This window comes from Callionymus lyra, chromosome 1 (assembly GCF_982586985.1).
Source record: "Callionymus lyra chromosome 1, fCalLyr1.hap1.1, whole genome shotgun sequence".
Taxonomy (NCBI): domain Eukaryota; kingdom Metazoa; phylum Chordata; class Actinopteri; order Syngnathiformes; family Callionymidae; genus Callionymus; species Callionymus lyra.
The window spans coordinates 27620757-27639118 of record NC_141818.1 but is presented as its reverse complement, the minus strand read 5'-3'; the positions used below and the strand labels follow the sequence as shown (position 1 = coordinate 27639118).

Sequence of the window (18362 nt, the reverse complement as noted above, 5' to 3'; positions counted from 1 at the left end):
TAAATTAAATAGTGACGGAAAATGTTTTATATTGATTTAAGTATAGATATAATAGATATCAATAATAAAAAAAAACGATTTACTTTTATTAGACCAATTCATGCTGTGTTATAATATTATTAAAAATAAACTATCTATCCACCATTCATAGCTTCTTTGGAACGTTATCCTTAAATCACATGGACTGAGCCAAAAGACAAAAATTACTAAAACTATGAAATGGTGAAGAATCATTCTAAATTTTATTATTATTATGCTGGCAAATACTGTGTCTCTATAATGACTCGTAACAATAACAGTTTGATAATGTCCTTTTGTCCGTTTGCATGATTAACACAATAATAAATATTTCTTTATTACATTTACCAAACCAGGCCAGACAGAGTCAGTTTGTGCCTGTAGAGGGTACCATGTTCCTTCATGTCACCAGGCAGAGGGGGGTGATTTGACGAGAATCTTTTTCAAGTACGTCAGAGAAATATAACTGGCATATATTACAGATTAATCCTGAAGGGACACAATGGAGAAAGCCCTCAACAAATACCGGATTACAATATCCCTTAATCTTCCCTTCCAAACAACAATATGAAAGGTGGACGACTGCTGCTTGGTGACCCGACTTAAGCTGCTTTTGGGATCTAAAGATCGGTATGGATAATAAAAAAGAATAAAGGGGACAAAAAACGAGAATTTATCAATAAAATATAAAATAATGTAATAATATCATAATAACAGTTCAATCTCCTCAGACAGTGTCTGTAGGAAATCCAGATTAACTTGAAGAGATTATGATGTCAGGATGTTACCTCCGCATGTAATTCGATTTTCACTGACTCAAACAATTCCCCGACAGAACAAGCATGAAGTAACACCTGCTGAAAATAAAAAGACAAATACGTGTAGTTCTGTAGAATTGTGGCTTTTATTGTTTTATACCAATAATATTTAAGGTATTTTATTTCAACAAAAAAAACGATATTGCCCTTAAAACAATGTATGTTCTTTAACAAAAATAAAACAAAAGCTGAGTGTGTGTAGTTTAATTATTATTGTCAGTTATGGTTTTGCGGGTTTACACATCTTGGTTTGATTAGGAGTGTATGACAGAACCAAATTCATCACAAATATTGACTTAATTAATATTATACCACATCCTTGAAGGAAGTTATAACACAAACACTAGGTGAGAAGTATAGTATATCTATGTCATGGCTGCGGGAGTAGAATCTCAAACTAAATAGCACGCAGACGTTATGCAGGGCAGTTTGCAAACAAGCTACAGCAGTGACGTTGGTTCGTTTCATCAAGGCCACTGGAACTGTCCAGTGCTGAAAATCAATTCGCCTGCAGGACAAATCGACAGCACAACCACAGAGCTCCAAAAAATGAAGGCAACTAAAAAACATTTTTAAACAAATCATTTCTACTTGATTGCTTCTGGTGATATTTAAACTGTTCCTTTGAAGAATATGTATCAATAAAAAGAAGTAAACAAACCTCACCTCAGAGTAGATTAATCTTTTCAACAAGAGCATACTTGTGTCGAAGAGGGTTCTTCTTCCTCCTTGTGTTGGTTGGAAGTGAAGCCTAATCTATGATAAATCTGCCAGATTGTTCTTGCACAAACTTGGATATGTTTCCAGTCTGAGCTTTGTCTCGTGGTTTCATCCTGCTGAGTGCCTTCGCTCTGACTAGCCTGTGCATCTGCTGTGATCGCTGGTGGAGTTAGTGTGTGTGTGTGTGTTCGTGTCTGTGCATATGTGTTTGTGTGTGAGTGTACTGTTGGAAGTCAGTGAGCGCTGAGTGAAAAGCATCAATAGGAGGAGATTTCAGATCATGTGTTCATTTATCCTTCCAAGAGATGTGGAAAATAACTTGAATACATAAACAGAGATAAAACTACAATAAATGTGTTTTAGTAGGACACAAGAGAACTAGTTCTAATCCAATCATTCTTTTATAACATTACACCTGATTCATATATAATTGACTCCAAATTCTTCCACTATGAACGAGGTATATAGATATCGACAGAGAAAGTAAAGTTGGAGGACGGAATATTGGGTGAGTGGATGATTATGCGAATTTGACGTTCAAAATATTGTCATGTTTTTGTGTGATTGGATGGGAACAGCAACACCAGTGTGTGTCAGCTTAGTTTTTGTTAACCGAAATTCAAATTAAATTTTTGAAGCTGTCAACTCAAGACACTTAACAATCAAAATAAGACTTTAAAAGAGAATAGATAAACTGTGGAACCCAGTGAGAGGGTCAGAACCCGTCCATGGCTGGATCAGAGCCGTGCGAAATGAAGAATAGATGAGTGGATCCAACATCCAGGTACAGAAGATTTGGTTCTGGAACAGTTGACTAGCAGCTTCAGCTTCAGTGATTGAAAGTATCCCACCAGCAGTTATGTGTTCTTGAAGTCGTCGGCTGTCTAAGGCTGGAGAACCAGTAGCAGGGACAGATGACCAGTGTCTGGGTGAGGACTGGACTGATACTTGTCCTCCAGCGAACTGTAAAAATATCATAGTGAGCAGCAGCGGTCAGAAGCCTTACAAGTGAAAAACTATTTCATACAAAACTTCTTATATAAAGGTGAAACTCCAGAAGGCAACTTATATAAGATTCATAATAAAAATCATAATAATTACAAACATAATAACAAAGATAATTTATCTGGCGAGGTCTTAAATATTTAGACTGAAATATCATCACAAAAAAACCAATAAAATGGTAGTTCATTTCTACTTTCTTCTACCAAATAAACTTCAGTCTAGTTTCCATGACAACCATAGCTGTTTCCATCGAAACAGTTACTGGTCACAAGGATTTTATCATGTCAAAAGGCCATAAATGAAGGTTTGCATTTCATCATAAAAGTATGATGGGGAAAGGAAGATGGTCTGGGAATCTGTGCACTGGAAATATAATTTCCTGAAGGAGATCATCAGAGAATAAAGTCGAAAGTCTAATCTAATCTAATCTAAATATGAACAGACCAGGGAAGTGGTGGATTATTCACTTCCAAAAAGTTTCAATTTCCTTATTTGAAGTTACGAAGTCATTTAAAGAAAGGTGGCTTCATTTGAAGGATTATCCAGGTCAAGTTGTTTTTGGAAAAGCAGGTCACACCAGGCTTCAGCAAAAGAAAAACTTAAAATAACTCTGTTACTGTAAGAACACCTACTTTCTCATGAGATTACTCAGAGTGTGCGAGTGGCAGCCTTTACCATTTCAACATAATTGAATGACATTAATAATACAGTGTAGGATAGATTCAGACATACACCCTAATCACCAAAATGTTTACACAGGCGTTGAAAAAGTGGATGTCAATCGACAAGTTGGTGCAGGTGTGTTGAAAATGTTTTCTGTTTCATCCGATATAACTTGAACTTCATACAGCGTCCGCTTTTATGTGTTCTTCCTGTGCACATTTTCGAGTTATTTCTGCTCCAGTAGACAATGCGAACAGCAATTGATTGCACATGATCTCTGACGTAAACCCCTCAGTGTTAAAAGCTGGATTTGATGCTCTGCCTCATATTCATTTGGATATGTCATTCAAATATCTGGTGGCCAGAAAGACAAACATATATTGACAGAAAAGTCTGAGGGAATATGGAATCCTTTACTGTTAATTTGACAGGATTCAACACCACTTGAAAAATTGGAAGATAATGTTAAAATCAAATGGGCCCAGAGAAGTTTTTAGAATGAGATGAACTTTCCTGTGTTGCCATGGAGATTCCACGTCTAATTATAGAAACTGCAAATAATTGGAACATTGGCGGGGGTTTTTTCACATAAAGAAACACACACACATATTTAAACAAATATATTGAAAGATAAAAACCAATATCTTAAAGTATCAACACTTATCCGACAGTTTTCACATGTATGATGAAGTTAGTGGTTTGATGATGTGGTGATAATAGAGTATTATATAAAAAAGGATTTCACAATTGACACAGATCTACTTTTCTGCATCTGCCCATGTATTTTCCTCCTGCATCCTGCATCAGAGTTAGCAGATGCTAAACGACATGTCCAGATGGACAATGACAGGAAGACACTTTCCTGGAACTTGTTCATATGAGATTGGTTTTCTGAAATTAAAGCAGTTTGTTGAACCAACAGTTGTTTTGCAGATGTTTGTTGAATAAGAAATAGTCTATAATTAGCTTTGAAACAATATGCTTTTGTTGTAATATCTGATTTGGTTAAGATACAAATATTTTATCAGTTACAAATATTGTTCATGTATCCATTTATCATCTATAACATCACTTTTTTTTGTTCTTTATTGTTTAATTAATGACAGTCATCCTCTGAACACAGTCATCAGTGAGCAGAGAAGCAGATGAAGTGCATGAATGCTCCTTCCCAGATGCAAAACAAATAGACTCAAGGACTCATTCATTCCTAGGGCTATTAGACTGTTTAATTCTGAGTTTAGGGGCAGGAGTGGAGTGAAAGTATCATGATGTCTTTGTTATTTTTCTGTGATCTATGTTCTTTATCATTCGGATTCAAAGAATAAGCAACTTTGTCTATAAAGTGTTTTTTCATGCCCATGCTAAAGGGCACAATGACATTAAATTTCATGTACTTAAGGAAACATTTGTGTATTTGTACTCTTTACTTAAAGTCTGTAACGAAACAATGCACCAGAAAAGGGCCCTAGATTGTGGAATTCATCTTTTGGATCTTTCCATTACAGTTGAGGGTGGGGGTGGAGGATAAAAAAGTATTGTTGCAAACCTTGGTTGGAGAAGTTTGTTGTTACATCGGCCATCTGCCAAGCTCTTTATCACCCATTAGGCATCTGTCGGGAAGCAAGTGCCATGTTTCAATTTTCACTTGTACTTGATAGGGCACCCTGGCCATATTAACCTCTTGTGAACGAATGAGAGGTCGTTTTCTGGCTGCTTCGGCTAGCATTATCCCTTCACTGTGGCTGGTAACCGCTCGGGGATCACTGTGCATCAGGTAGTGTCTTCATCTTTTCTACTTTGACCTTAATTTGAACCAAGTTGATGATAATAATAATGTTTTGTTGACGTTTTTACATGCTTTCTTAGTATAACCATACATCAATAGCACTACTCACAGGCTAGTTTACATGAATCTAATGTTGTGCTTGATGAGCTGAAGTGATGATCGTCTCATGAGGATTCTTTTGATTGTGAATATGATACTAATCTGTTGTAATTAAATGACTTCAAACTGCCTCCAATGTAAATCAGCAGATTAATGAGCGACCCAGAGGCTTAAACATCTTTCAAAATGGTTCCACCAGCTGAGGACTTTTACTGCTACCAGTTTCAGCCTAACCCCTTCGATCTGTCTCGCTGTGAAACGTGCCTCCGACCGCATTACATGCACATCAACAGCAACAACAACTGTGTTATATCACTAGACCAGTCTGAAGAATGGGTGCGTGTCACATGTTTAATGTTTTTAGGTGTGAGATGGTGTCGTCTCTAATGCTCACTAATATCCATTGAAATGTAAATCTTCAAGAGAAAATTCCATAAATGTTAGAAGGAGAAGAAGTACATAAACCACAATACCACCAAAATTACTGTGAGTGATTCACCAGCATTCAAGTTTGAAAAAGGTATTCTTGGCTTCTTTAAAAATGGTGTCAGTAGTGGGATGGCAACAGTTGGCCAATAGAAGCATGTATTGTGTGTTGGATCTGGACTAATAAGGGATTCTAAAAAAAAAAAAATTAAAAAAATGATCGAAGCTCTGCATGAAGGATGGTGTGGCTGGAGTTTAAGCTGCTGTCAAGTTTTATGGTGCAATATTTAAGGTGGAAGACAGTCAAGATGTGCTGCAACGTTCCTCTGACTGGTCAAAGTTGACAATTTTGGGAATAAACTTTCCACTGGAATCTCTGTAAATTGTATGTGTTACCTAGTTATCAAGTTAAAGTCCTCACGTGGATGAGATCTTGATCTTCTCCAAGACCCTCAATAAACACATCCACCATGTCCAGTCCATCCTGCAGAGACTCCTGGAGAACCCACTGTGAGAAAAGGCAGAGAAAAATTAGTTTCACGTCTTGTCAGTTTCTTCCTTGGCTTAATCGTTTCAAGTGGCCAATGTGACTTTTGAGGAAGTGAACAGCCACATCCAGATGGACTCTGCAAAAGTCTCTGCTGTACCTATCCCTCATTCCTGCTAGCAAACGCAACGCTACCTTGGGTTTGCCAACTTCTACCTGAAATTTGTTTGAACCTTCAGTTCTGTTGCTGTAATCACGATCCGCTGTGTTGGAGGTTACGATGTCCGGGATTCATTATGTGGGGTAACAAACCTTGATGCTTGAACAATCATAGCAGAGAGGGTGTGATTATGGTAAACAAAATTTAAACTCCAGAAAAAAGAAGCCTTTGGATACTGATGAGTAAAATCGAGGCCCAAGATCAACTTAAGAGACTTAAATCAACAAATGAGTTGAAACCTTTAAAGAAAGGTTGATAACAGCTCCATTCTCCAAGTGCCTGACCGTGACCTCCAGGTCATTATAGAAGTAGATACAACAGATGTTGAAGTGGGAGGAGTCCTCTCCCAGCGGTCCATCACATACTAAAAACCTGCCTTTTTTGTTGTTGCTGCCCTCCGATTTGATATCATCAACCATCAAGGATCCTTTTCTGGTCCAGCCACAATAATTTGGTGTACATTAAGACTGCCAAGAGACTTTTCTACATCGGATTTCGACTTTACAATGTCCTTTGCCCTGGTTCTAGTAACACCAAACTTGATGCCCACTTCTGTCAATTTCTGCAAGTTGCTGAGGAAGAAAAACCCCATGCATTATCACAACCCTGACAAAGGACAGTGAGAAGTGCTAGAGATGAGCCTGGTCCCAGCACCTGTCCTCACCTGCCAACTTGGCTCTTGATGCATTCAAGGTCCTAAGATTTTGATGGCCCACACATAAGAAGGGTAGCAAAGAAGTTGTTGTAGCCTGCCCTCGCACGATGCCCCGTCAGGAATCCTGCTGCCACTTCCCATCCCTTTCCAACCTTGGTCTCCATGAACTTTAAATTTGGTCTTTCCCCTCAGATAGACATACTGTATTTTTCCAAGATGGCCCACTTTGTACTGTTAGGGGTTTCTGTGTTCCGATGAACCGACCCCTCCCCAGCCTCGTACGTGGTGATGGAATGAAGGACAGACACATGGATGAGTTTAAGAAAAATGCTCGTTTTGTGCATAGTGCATAGTTAATAAAAGACAAAGACTTACTTTATGAACAAAAAAAAAAAAAAAAAAAAGTAAAAATCTACTCTATAAAATATTTTTCCGATTATAATTATAATGATTCATTCTTCTATTTTTATTTTATTGTCCTTTTTTAGATAAAGAACTCGACTAAAAATGTTAACCTTATTTTCCATTATTAACCCATTTTTTCATCTTTATATTGAAGTTGTTCTGAAATAACTGTTAAACTCTAATATTTCAAATTGGTATTTATTTTAGGTTTCCTTTGTTTAATGTGGATGAAGAGTAGTATTTTTCAATGCTTATATAATTTAATTCCTTCAATAAATTACACTTGCAAGTCCATATGTTTTCAATTTAGAACCCAACTTGTTTATTTTACATCAATCTCTTGCTCTAGTTCTTATTTTTTGATTAACTTAGATTAAAGGTATATTTATCTTTAACAAAGGTAATTTAGAGACTGATATGATTCTTTAGTTTATAAATGGATTATTTACTATTTTCTTTCCTGAAGGCATCATTTATTAATTTATTTCTGGGTCTTACATTTTTCAAAGTCAATTATTTTCTCTGCTTTATATTTTGTTCATAAAATGTTTATAGTTGCCTTAACTTTTTCAATTAATCAATTTAATTTTTTAGTTTCACTTTTCATATTGTCTATTGTATTATTGGCTGCTATTGATGTAGATAAAAGTATTCTATTTTAATTTATTTAAAAAATACATCTTGATTAATGATTAATTCTGAGAAATATGTTTAATCATAACAATATGTTTTCTGTTCTTTGAAACTTCCTCAATGTTTAGACAATTTCCAGCCCATCTGATTGTCCTTTTAAATATATAATACCAATATGTTCCTTCTTTGAGCATTATTTAAAGTCTTATTAGTTTAAGGGAAGTTGTATTTATCTCAAATCATGATTTCTTGTGTTTGGTAATTTACACATCTTAACTATTTCACCACATGTCCAAAGAGTAGTGTCCTAAAACTACATTTGTTCATATATAAATTTAAAAGTATGCTAGTCAAGTTTTTATCTTTACTCATGCTGGCTCATGTTTCTTGTTCACCTTCAAAGAAGGAGATCTTTTGATATATTTAAAAGTCTGCAGTGGACAGTGGCTTCTTATTTCTCCCTCACTGGAGGGCTTCTCAACACCACCTCTAACAGGATAAGAATGATCAGAAGTTATGAGAAGGTCAGTTATGCATCTATTCAGGTGATGATGAGGATATTGTGTGTGTGTCATGAGTTGTGTATTCAAAACTTTGATCTGTGGATGTCAGTTAAAGTTTGTCATGTGTTTTATTTGATGTAACCTTGAAGTTAGCAGAGAGTTCAAATTATCAGTATGTTTTGACTTCATGGAGAAGAGAGAAACAGAGGCGGAGGTTCGAGAGAATTCTTTCATTCTCACACACACACACACACACACACACACACACACACACACACACACACACACACACACACACACACACACACACACACACACACACACACACACACACACACACACACACACACACACACACACACACACACACACACACACACACACACACACGGAGCAGGTCGTAGCAGAGACACTTTTTTATCTTATTCAATTTAAAAGAGACATCATGTGTTTGTTTCTTTATCTCTGAGATCACTGTGTTATTTGTAATATCTATGTGAATGTCTGAGAGTGTTGTGTGAGTTCAAATGTGTTTTATGAATGTAATGGTTAATTTGATCAGGTGTCAGTCAGACCTCTTTAATTATTTACCCACCACAGAAATACAGTATCTATTCTAGATTACTATTTTGCTTATCTTAACTAGTTTCTTTAATTAATATTCACTTCAATGAGATTTCCTCTTGGTCTGTAGGTGTTTGGTTTTTTCAACAAGAGAGAAGAATGTCATATTTATATTTCTCAGTGTTTCTTTTAATTTATCTCTTAATCTATTATTTTTTCTTTGACCTTTCCTCCTACAGTATTTTAGTCTCTATTTTTACCATTTTCGTCTAATTCCAAAAGAACAATATCATACATTTCACTCACATCAAGATGGAGTGGTTTAGTATAGTGTAGTCTAGTCTCTATAGTATATTCTTTATTGTCTGGTCTCTATAGTCTAGTTTCTGGAGGTGACAAGTCAGCAGCTCTAGACAAAGTCACTTATAATTAGTTTAAATAAAATTCTGCATCAGTTGACCACACAAGTTTTTTTTAGTTTTTTTATTGCCTTATGGCTGCTTTCATCGTAGCTCTGAGTGGAGCAATCAGAGTATGTTATTCTGGGATTAACTGTTTACTGTTACATTTTAAGATATCATGTCTCTAACAGTTTAGCTTTGTCTAATTTTTTCGTCAAATAACGAACAACTTTGCATTTCTTAATCATGTGTCTCAGGGCCCTAGCTTCTCCACCAGCAACCAAAGCAAGAGCAACACGAGGGACAGAAGTGTCAGAGAGAGCATAGAGAACACCTTGTTCGTTTGTTAATTCTGCAGCTACACCATCAGGACCCACAAAAATGTCACCGCAGACAAGAGTCAAGTTCATGTTTGCGACCAGATCGTGCCATTTGTCTTCATCATCACGTTCATCATCATCCCAGAAATAGTTCATAGTGCAGTGTGGGGGGTCCAAAGGTGGATCATAGGAGTGAAGTCTCAAAAGTCTTTTCAAGATCAGGGAAATCAGATGTTCAATCACGTTGAACCAGTACAGCTGCCTCCCTCTCTGGAGCAGAAGTTCAGTCTTGGTGGAGAGTTGTTGAGGTTGAGTTCTTGTTTGTTCAACTCAGAAAAAATCGTAGGTGTCACCAATAGGAAACTGGACCAAAGTTCCTGGACTAAAAGCCAAAAATGTGCCATTGTTGACCAAAATTCTTTGTTTGTCTCCATCCCCTCGTCCTCTTCTCCTGCCACACCCATTCACTTCAGCCAGTGGCCAATAGGGAGCTATGATAGGACCCTAGAACTATCATCATCTATCATCTTCTCTATTTTTTAGAGAAGCTCTTTAAAGTCTTTAATTTGAATCTTAATTAGCTGTATCAAGCTAGCTCTAGAGCTCAATAAGAGCACTTTGTTTAACTATTCTATTTATTATGAATTCTCAGAAATCATTGATGTGAGTAACCCACTCATAAGATTTACCATTAAATTAAAAAACAGAGTAACGTTTCTTATTTTTCTTCCCTGTCAGGAGCTTTAACTTGTCACCTGTAGTAATAGTTACTTTTGTCTTAAAAAGAGAAGGTCAATAAATGAATAGAACAAATTAATAATATTAATAATAATGCCAAAAATAATAGGTAAAGAAGCAATTACCATAATAAACAATTAAAATAAAAATCTGTTATAAAATCCGAGATAATAATAAAAATAAAACAAATAGTAAATTAAGATATTAATAATAAAAAAAATTAAAATAAAATGGAATAATTTGAAAATAATAAATGCAATTAGATCTAATCACATGTTTACTAATTCATTACAATTATTCAAGTCAAAACAACTGTCAATTAACAACTTATTATTTATTTTTTATTATTTATTTAACCTCCTAATTAGTTGCATATATATATATATAGCACAATTGACAAAGAGGAATAAGAGTGACTGTCTAAAGACCAAATACAACATATAACTTGATATTCCTCCAATAATTAAAAAGATACAAATCCAATCCCTAATTTACTAAAAATAATAAAATAGTAAATGTATGACTAATTGTTAAAATAATAAAATGTATTTAAAGTAATAATTGAAAAACTAAGATAACAGAATAAACTGCAATTGATTCAATTAATCAATAATTAAATAATTACACCAATTGAGTCAGAACAAAAGTTAATTAAGAAGTAAACAAAGAGCAAACCAGCAGGGGGCAGCATAGCAAATACAACACCAAAGATCAGAAATTGAGAGAAGAAGAAGAACCCCTGAGTTATCTATCATAACCTCAGGTTCTACGAGTTGGTGCGAAGCCCTCCAACGGCTTCGCTATTGGTTTACCCCGAGGCACCGCCTCGTCTCTGAGAAAGCTTAATGAACTCGCCACCCAGCAGGGGGCAGTCCACTTCCTATAAAGGCGGGAAGCACCCGCCGCACTTTCTCCAACTGAAAACTCAGCGAGAAGGGCGGCCGCTGGGCGACGAGGTTGGAGGGCTCCGCACCAACTCGTAGAACCTGAGGTTATGATAGATAACTCAGGGGTTCTACGTCATTGGTGCTCCGCCCTCCAACGGCTTCGCTATTGGTTTACCCAAAAGGCGAAGCCTGACGGGATAAATGTACCCCCAGCTGGACGCCGCTCCTGGAGCAGCATCGCTAGGGCCCCGCCGGCCCAGGGTCCAAAACCACTTGAGCCGTGGGCCCTGAGGGGGGCACAACAGCGCTCAAAACAGTATGAGCTACTGATCCCGCCGTTACGTCGAGGAGATAGGCCTTAGCGAAGGTAGACGTGGACGCCCAAGAGGCAGCTGAGCAGATATCCTCCGCTGCCACACCCCGCAAAAGAGCCACTGAGGCTGCCACGCCACGGGTGGAATGTGCCCTCAGACCGCTAGGAGCGGATCCACCCGCTGCTCGGTAGGCCCGGATAATGGCCGATCTCACCCAATGAGAGAACCTCTGGGGGGAGACCGCCTCTCCCCGCCGGCATCTACCGTGGCAGACAAAGAGGGCATCAGAGCGCCTAAACTCGGCCACCCGCCGCAAGTAACAGGCCAACGCCCTCACTGGACACAACAGGTGGAGACGTTCCTGACCCGGGTCCGAGTGGGGCGGCGGGTGAAAGGCCCGCAGCGTGAAGGTCGTCGCCCGGAACAAGGAACTCAGAATCTTCGGGCGGAACGCTGGGTTAGGACGCAAAGACACCGAAGACTCCTCGACGCCAAAGGAAAGACACTCAGGGCTAATGGAGAGGGCACAAAGCTCACTTGCTCTCTTCGTGGTTGTTAGTGCCAGAAGGAGCGATACCTTGAAAGACAAGATATCCAGTGGGACTTGGTCAAGAGGCTCGAAGGTCGGGCCTGTGAGAGAGTCCAGTACCAACTGGAGATCCCACTGAGGGCTGGAAGGCCTTGCAGGAGGTCGAAGCCTGCAGGCACCCCGCAGGAAACGCGCCACCAAGGGGTGGGCGCGAACCGAAGCACCCTCAAAACCGACATGCCTCGTCGCTATGGCTGATGCGAACACTCTCAGTGTCGCCACAGTCCGCCCGTTATCCAGCAAATGTTGCAGGAAAGACAGGATAGCGGAGACCAAACAAGAGCTGGGGTCCAAGGACCTGTCTGAACACCAGCGGGAGAAAATCCCCCACTTTGAGGCATAAAGCCTGCGTGTTGACGGGGCCCGGGCGTTCTCCAGCGTGTGGAGAACGTCCGGGTCCAAAGTCCCGATCAGCTCGTCCCGTGCAGGAGCCACACCTTGAGAGGCCGGCCCAGCACCGGGGGCACTGTCAGAGTCCCCCCCGCCTGACACAGGGCAGCGGGGCCCCAAGGGATGGCCCACGGGGCCCCGACCGCCATGCGCACCAGCTCTGGGAACCAGAGCGCCCCCGGGGAGTCTGGTGCTACTAGAATTAACCTCAGCCCCCCCCGCCTCGTCCTCCGAATCAAGGGGAGAAGGAGCCGCGGAGGAGGGAAGGCGAACAGCAGACCGACCGGCCACCTCGAATGGGCTAAAGCGTCCACGCCTAGTGGGGGGCAATCCGAAGCCCTGAGGGAGAACCAAAGAGGGCATTTGAAGTTCTCCTTGCTGGCGAAGAGGTCTGCAACCGGGTGACCGAATCGAGACCAGATCTCGCTTGCCACTGCCTCGGACAGACCCCATTCGTCCTGGACGGCCCCCCTCGACAGTCTGTCCGCTACTGCATTCAGCTCGCCCGGTACGTGCTGGGCTCTGAGCGAAAGCAGGTGACAGTCCGCCCACAGCCAAATCTTCTTTGCCACACTCAGAAGGGCTGGGGATCTGACTCCACCTTGGCGATTTACGTACGCCACGGCGGTGGAGCTGTCTGATAGTACTAGGACGTTGGACCGTGACAGTTGGGGAGAGAGGTGAAGCAGGACATTGTGAATCGCCTTCAGCTCTAGCCAGTTTATGTGTCTGAGCACCGGACTGCTCCAGACCCCACTGGCGTAGGCCTGACCCGAGGTGCCTCCCCAACCTGTCAGAGAAGCGTCTGTAAACACTTGAGTGTAACGAAGGACGCAACCCAATGGAACTCTCCGCCTGAGGTTGGCGTGAGAGTTCCAAAACTGGATGTCCTGCAAAACCCGAGCGGGAAGGCGCACTTTCCGACCTCTTTCCCGCTTGAGGTCTAGCTTGAGACGACCAAACCATCTCTGAAGCTCCCTCATGTGCAGCAAGCCCAGCCGAACAACCGTGTGGGCTGCCGCCATGAGCCCCAGGAGGGACATAACAGTGCCTGCTGTTGTCACGTGACACCGAGCTTCCAGCAACTGTGTTGTCAGTCGGAGAATGGGCTGGATACGCACGTCCGGGAGGCGCGCGTATCCTTCCTCCGAGTTCAACAGTACCCCCAGGTAAACTTAACTGTTGAACTGGAGTCAGAGCGCTCTTGCTGAGGTTCACTGTGAACCCCAGGGTGGCAATATGGCTCAACACCTTCTGTGTGTGAGCGTAACTTTCTGCCTCTGACCTGGCAAGGATCAACCAGTCGTCCAGATAGGTCAAGATCCTTACCCCACTCACTCTCACTGGCTCCACTGCCGCTTCCACACACACGGTGAAGGTCCTGGGTGCCAGAGAGTAGCCGAACGGGAGTCGAGTGTATTGAAACACCCGACCCTCGAGGGCGAAACGCAAGTTCTTTCGATGTCTCTTGACTATCGGTATGTGAAAGTACGCGTCGGTCAGGTCGATAGATGTCATCCAATCTCCTGGACTTACACCTGAAAGCAGTTTCTTGACCGTCAACATGCGAAACGGGCGGGTAGCTTTGAACTTGTTCAAATAGCTGAGGTCCAGAATGGGCCTCCAACCCCCGGTCTTCTTCGCCACGAGGAAGTACCGGGAGTAAAACCCTGTCATCATCTCGGCTGCAGGGACCAGTTCTACAACCTCCTTCTGCAGCAGAGTAGACACCTTGTTTCTCAAACAGGATAATTTCTCCTGCTCCGCCATACGCGTCCAGAGAATCCCTGAAAAACGCGGGGGTTGACGGGCAAATTGTAGCGCATAGCCCCGTCTGATTACTCCCCCTAGCCAAGTGGGTCTTAGGAGTAAAACCAGGCGACTCCAAGCCGAATAATGTTCTGTCAGAACCGCAGCCCTGGCGAACCTTGGGTAGTCCTCCGACAGCTGCTGGTGCTGCTGGGGCGGCTGGCTCTGGTGACGCTTTCCCCCCGCACCAGCTGATGGGGCCGACGAACGGGCTCGCCGTCTCCGAGCGCCGGACCCCCGTCGTGCCTCGTCCTCACGTCCATGCAGGTGATGGCGGAGCTGCGCTGACTCCTGCTGCGCTGCCTCCTGCCGGGCCACGACGTTCCGGAGCTCCGGACCGAAAAGGGAGTCCTCCATCCTATCGGTCCGTCCAGGAGGAGCCTCCGGTCTCTCTCCGGCAGCGCTGTGGCCAGGTCTAGCCACAGGTGCCGGTGGCCCAGCTGTCCAGCGTCGCGTAGTCCCCCTCCCAGGATCGCGTACGCCTGCGACATCCAGAGGAGCGCAGCCACCGAGTCCTTGACTTCCTCCAACTCCGAAGGTCCAAGGTCGTCTCGGTCCACGGTGAGCCTGTCGAGCGCACCGCACAGGAGAGCCATGTTGTTTGAGAGGGAGACCACCTGCGCCCCCCACCTGTAGGATCTGTTAAACAACATTGCCGTCAACCTGTCTTCAGCTCTAGGCAGAGCTACAGGGCGGCCTGGCCACAGTCGAGCTCCCGGGTCGAGGGCGGCATGTACCGTATCCGAGGGCTCCGGGACACCGCGCCGCCAGTCCACCCCGTCCACACGGCAATAGGGTCCGTAGGATCCTACGGGAGGCCCTGAAGCCATGGGAGAGGCAGACCCCAGGGGGGTGTCACACGTTAGGCACAAAGACACATCTACGTCCACGTTCATGCTCACGTCCGCCATGCTGTATCCAGGAGCTTTCTCGCTGAGTTGAAAATGGAGAAAGTGCGGCGGGTGCTTCCCGCCTTTATAGGAAGTGGACTGCCCCCTGCTGGGTGGCGAGTTCATTAAGCTTTCTCAGACTGCACACTTGTTTTAGATAAGCAGTATTAGCAACACAAAACAACAAAAGTTACACTCAATGTGACCAATTGTGAGTTGATCAATTGATAATGTGAAATAGGAAGAGAAGATGGTCAAGATCATTACTACATACAGCAGTGAGCCAACAATCAATGTTAATTGTGTTATTGTTATTGAACACAGCAGGGAGAAAATTGAAATGTGAGTTGGTTTGTTTTTCTTCTTAAACCAATTATACCACTAATTAACTGTATATTTATATATACCTCAATTTAGAAATTACGAATTAAGAAACAGGAATAATAGTAAAATAACTATCGTCAACAAAGAATGTTTCTTAATAAAGAGAAAAGATAATTATATCGAACCCAATAGTGAATAGAATTCAAGATGACGTAAGAATGTGTGTGCGTTAAGAGAAGACATGAATACAATGGGAGGGTCGGTGAGGAAAAGAAGGAAGTCTTAAAAGTTCAACCTCCAAGCGAAACCACTCCCACCAACAAGGAAAAACTCTTTGGGGGCTCAGTTGCCTTGCAGCAGCTGACCAGACAACGTCTGCCAAGAAGCAGTGTTCTTATCAGCAAGAGATAGTGTCCAAAGACACATGAACCTGGACTCTCAGCTGAGTCACAGAAAGCCAGAGATCTCACACAAATGAATGCTAATTTTTACAAGTACCGCGGCGAGAAAAAATATTCAAAAGATACAAACATACAGACACAGACAATTTTAACAGAACAATATGTCATGACAATACGACGACAACAGTATTTTACCAAAACAGGTCAGAGAGACACACTATGCTACGTGGAACGAGACTCTTACCAGCCTGTCGTGTCTAAAGTGTTGAAGTCATAATGGGAGGAGCCTCTCAAACCGCTCAATTAGCTTCCAAACACCCTGGATAGGAGCCTCTCAACTATTCCATTCTACCCCCGTCGAACTACCACTAAACTAATCACCAATGAGACTTTGTCCATCACCGTGATTGTTCGGAAAATTAACTAGCCCTAACTATACTGCCAAATTTTTGTGGAGCCTCTCAACACAGAACACAATGAGATCTAACTGGCCTACACACCCACAGAGTCTTCAGACCAGGATACTGGGAGAGCCTCTCAAATCCCACATATCCCCAAATTTATGATAGCTACTTGGCTTACTGAAAAAGTACGTCTACCATAATCACCCATTGGCCAAGTATCCTAACTAGTATAGGATTCTGAAATTTAAAATGTCAGACGCCCCGTAGAGGGAGCCGGTTATACTCCACCCCTACTCTGAATTCCCCAGGGTTACCAGGTCGTGTAACCGTCTCCTCTGCCTATCAATTCAACTTAAATTCTAATCAGTGTTTTTTCTTCAAAACTTCACAACGTTTTTTCTTCAAACTTCACAACGTTTTTTCTTCAAAACTTAAACCCGGGACACGATAATGTCGTCTACACTACAAAAAACAACAACTGACCATGCAATACCCTAAAAAACGAGCATCAGCTTATAAAAGCACTCTTGAAATATATAATCTAAATTTGTGACAGAACCAGAGACTTACGTTTATTCTTCCAGGCAACCAAAACTAATATAAAATATATATGTAATCTTTTCCTAACCAAATATAAACTTAATTTTAGATTATAGATTATAAAATCGATGTAGAAAATAAGATAAAATCTTTCTCACCTGATTCTTGAAGTAAGGTATTGTGAGGCCTCTGGTTGCCTGGAGAACAATCAGCTCAGAGTTTGTCTCGGAATCGAAAAGGCCTTCAAACCATCAGTCCACGCCAAGGGTCACGTGCACCAAGTTGTTAGGGGTTTCTGTGTTCCAATGAACCGACTGCTCCCCAGCCTCGTACGTGGTGATGGAATGAAGGACAGACACATGGATGAGTTTAAGAAAAATGCTCGTTTAGTGAATTATGCAAAAGTCAGAGACAAACTTACGTGAACACGGGCGCTAGCAAGCAGAGAGATCTATCGCAGACGTCTTCGAATGCCAGAACACAAAGATCAGACAAAATGGTGGATCTTTATAGTAGAATATTCAGGTTAACGCCTCTAGTCAAATGTGAATGTAGGATTGGTCAGTGACTGTAAACACTTGATTCTAAGATGGCCGTCGCACGTGATCATAGTGGAAACTTACTGAAGGTTGTTGTTTTCTAGAATCTGTCTCTTCCCAGCGACTTGTGTCCTTCAGTGTGAGTTCTCAAACAGGTTCACACTGACTTCTTGGAATCTGGGATTGTTTAGTCTTTCTGTTTGTGTGAGGCTTTCTGACCTCGGCCTTGTGTTGCAGTCAGTCAGTGAATGCAATGCAAGAATAGGATTATTTAATATGAATTAAATATGTAAGATTATCAGTTATCAAGTGACTATTTGAAATGTGTGTTAAATCTAGATGATTGATTACAGTAAAGTTGTCATTTCCTTACAGTACCCTTTACTCAATCGGTCCATATCTTTTGCCTGCATGGTTTCCCTGTTGAAGTGGTGTCTGACCTTTGTCCCCCAGTTCTTTAAATATTTCATATACATAATAGTATTGCTCTCTGACTGGAGCCACTGCCACTCTTGGTCTGGGTACCATCCCCAGAGCAAAATGACAAACGGACATTCAGGCTCTTCGCAATATGGTCTCCCCCGAATTGTCCGCAGAGTCCCTGAAACTCCTGTGGCCAATAATTCCCTCTCAGTACTTCCACTGGCCTGTCCTCATTTTACCTTTGTACCAACCACCGCTCTTTCCTGCCTTAGCCAAACAGGTCTCCTGCCCGTCTGCCCAGTCTTCACAGTTCGCCTACGCATTGGACATGACACATTTACTTTAACTTGCAAACTCAACATTGCATATGAGATTCCATCCCTCTCATCAA

At 41.9% G+C, this 18362-nt stretch overlaps 1 protein-coding gene and 1 long non-coding RNA gene across 3 annotated transcripts in view; one reads left to right on the top strand and one right to left on the bottom strand.

Annotated features, from left to right (window-relative positions):
• LOC148088708 (uncharacterized) overlaps positions 1–18362 on the top strand; it is a 38911-nt gene that overhangs the window by 16156 nt on the left and 4393 nt on the right. The window lies entirely within an intron of this gene.
• Positions 904–17424, bottom strand: LOC148088709 (uncharacterized). The gene is made up of 4 exons (XR_015712821.1): positions 17168–17424; positions 5932–6043; positions 4771–4834; positions 904–2519 (listed from the first exon to the last, which is right to left on the bottom strand). It is a non-coding gene; the product is annotated as an uncharacterized LOC148088709 (long non-coding RNA).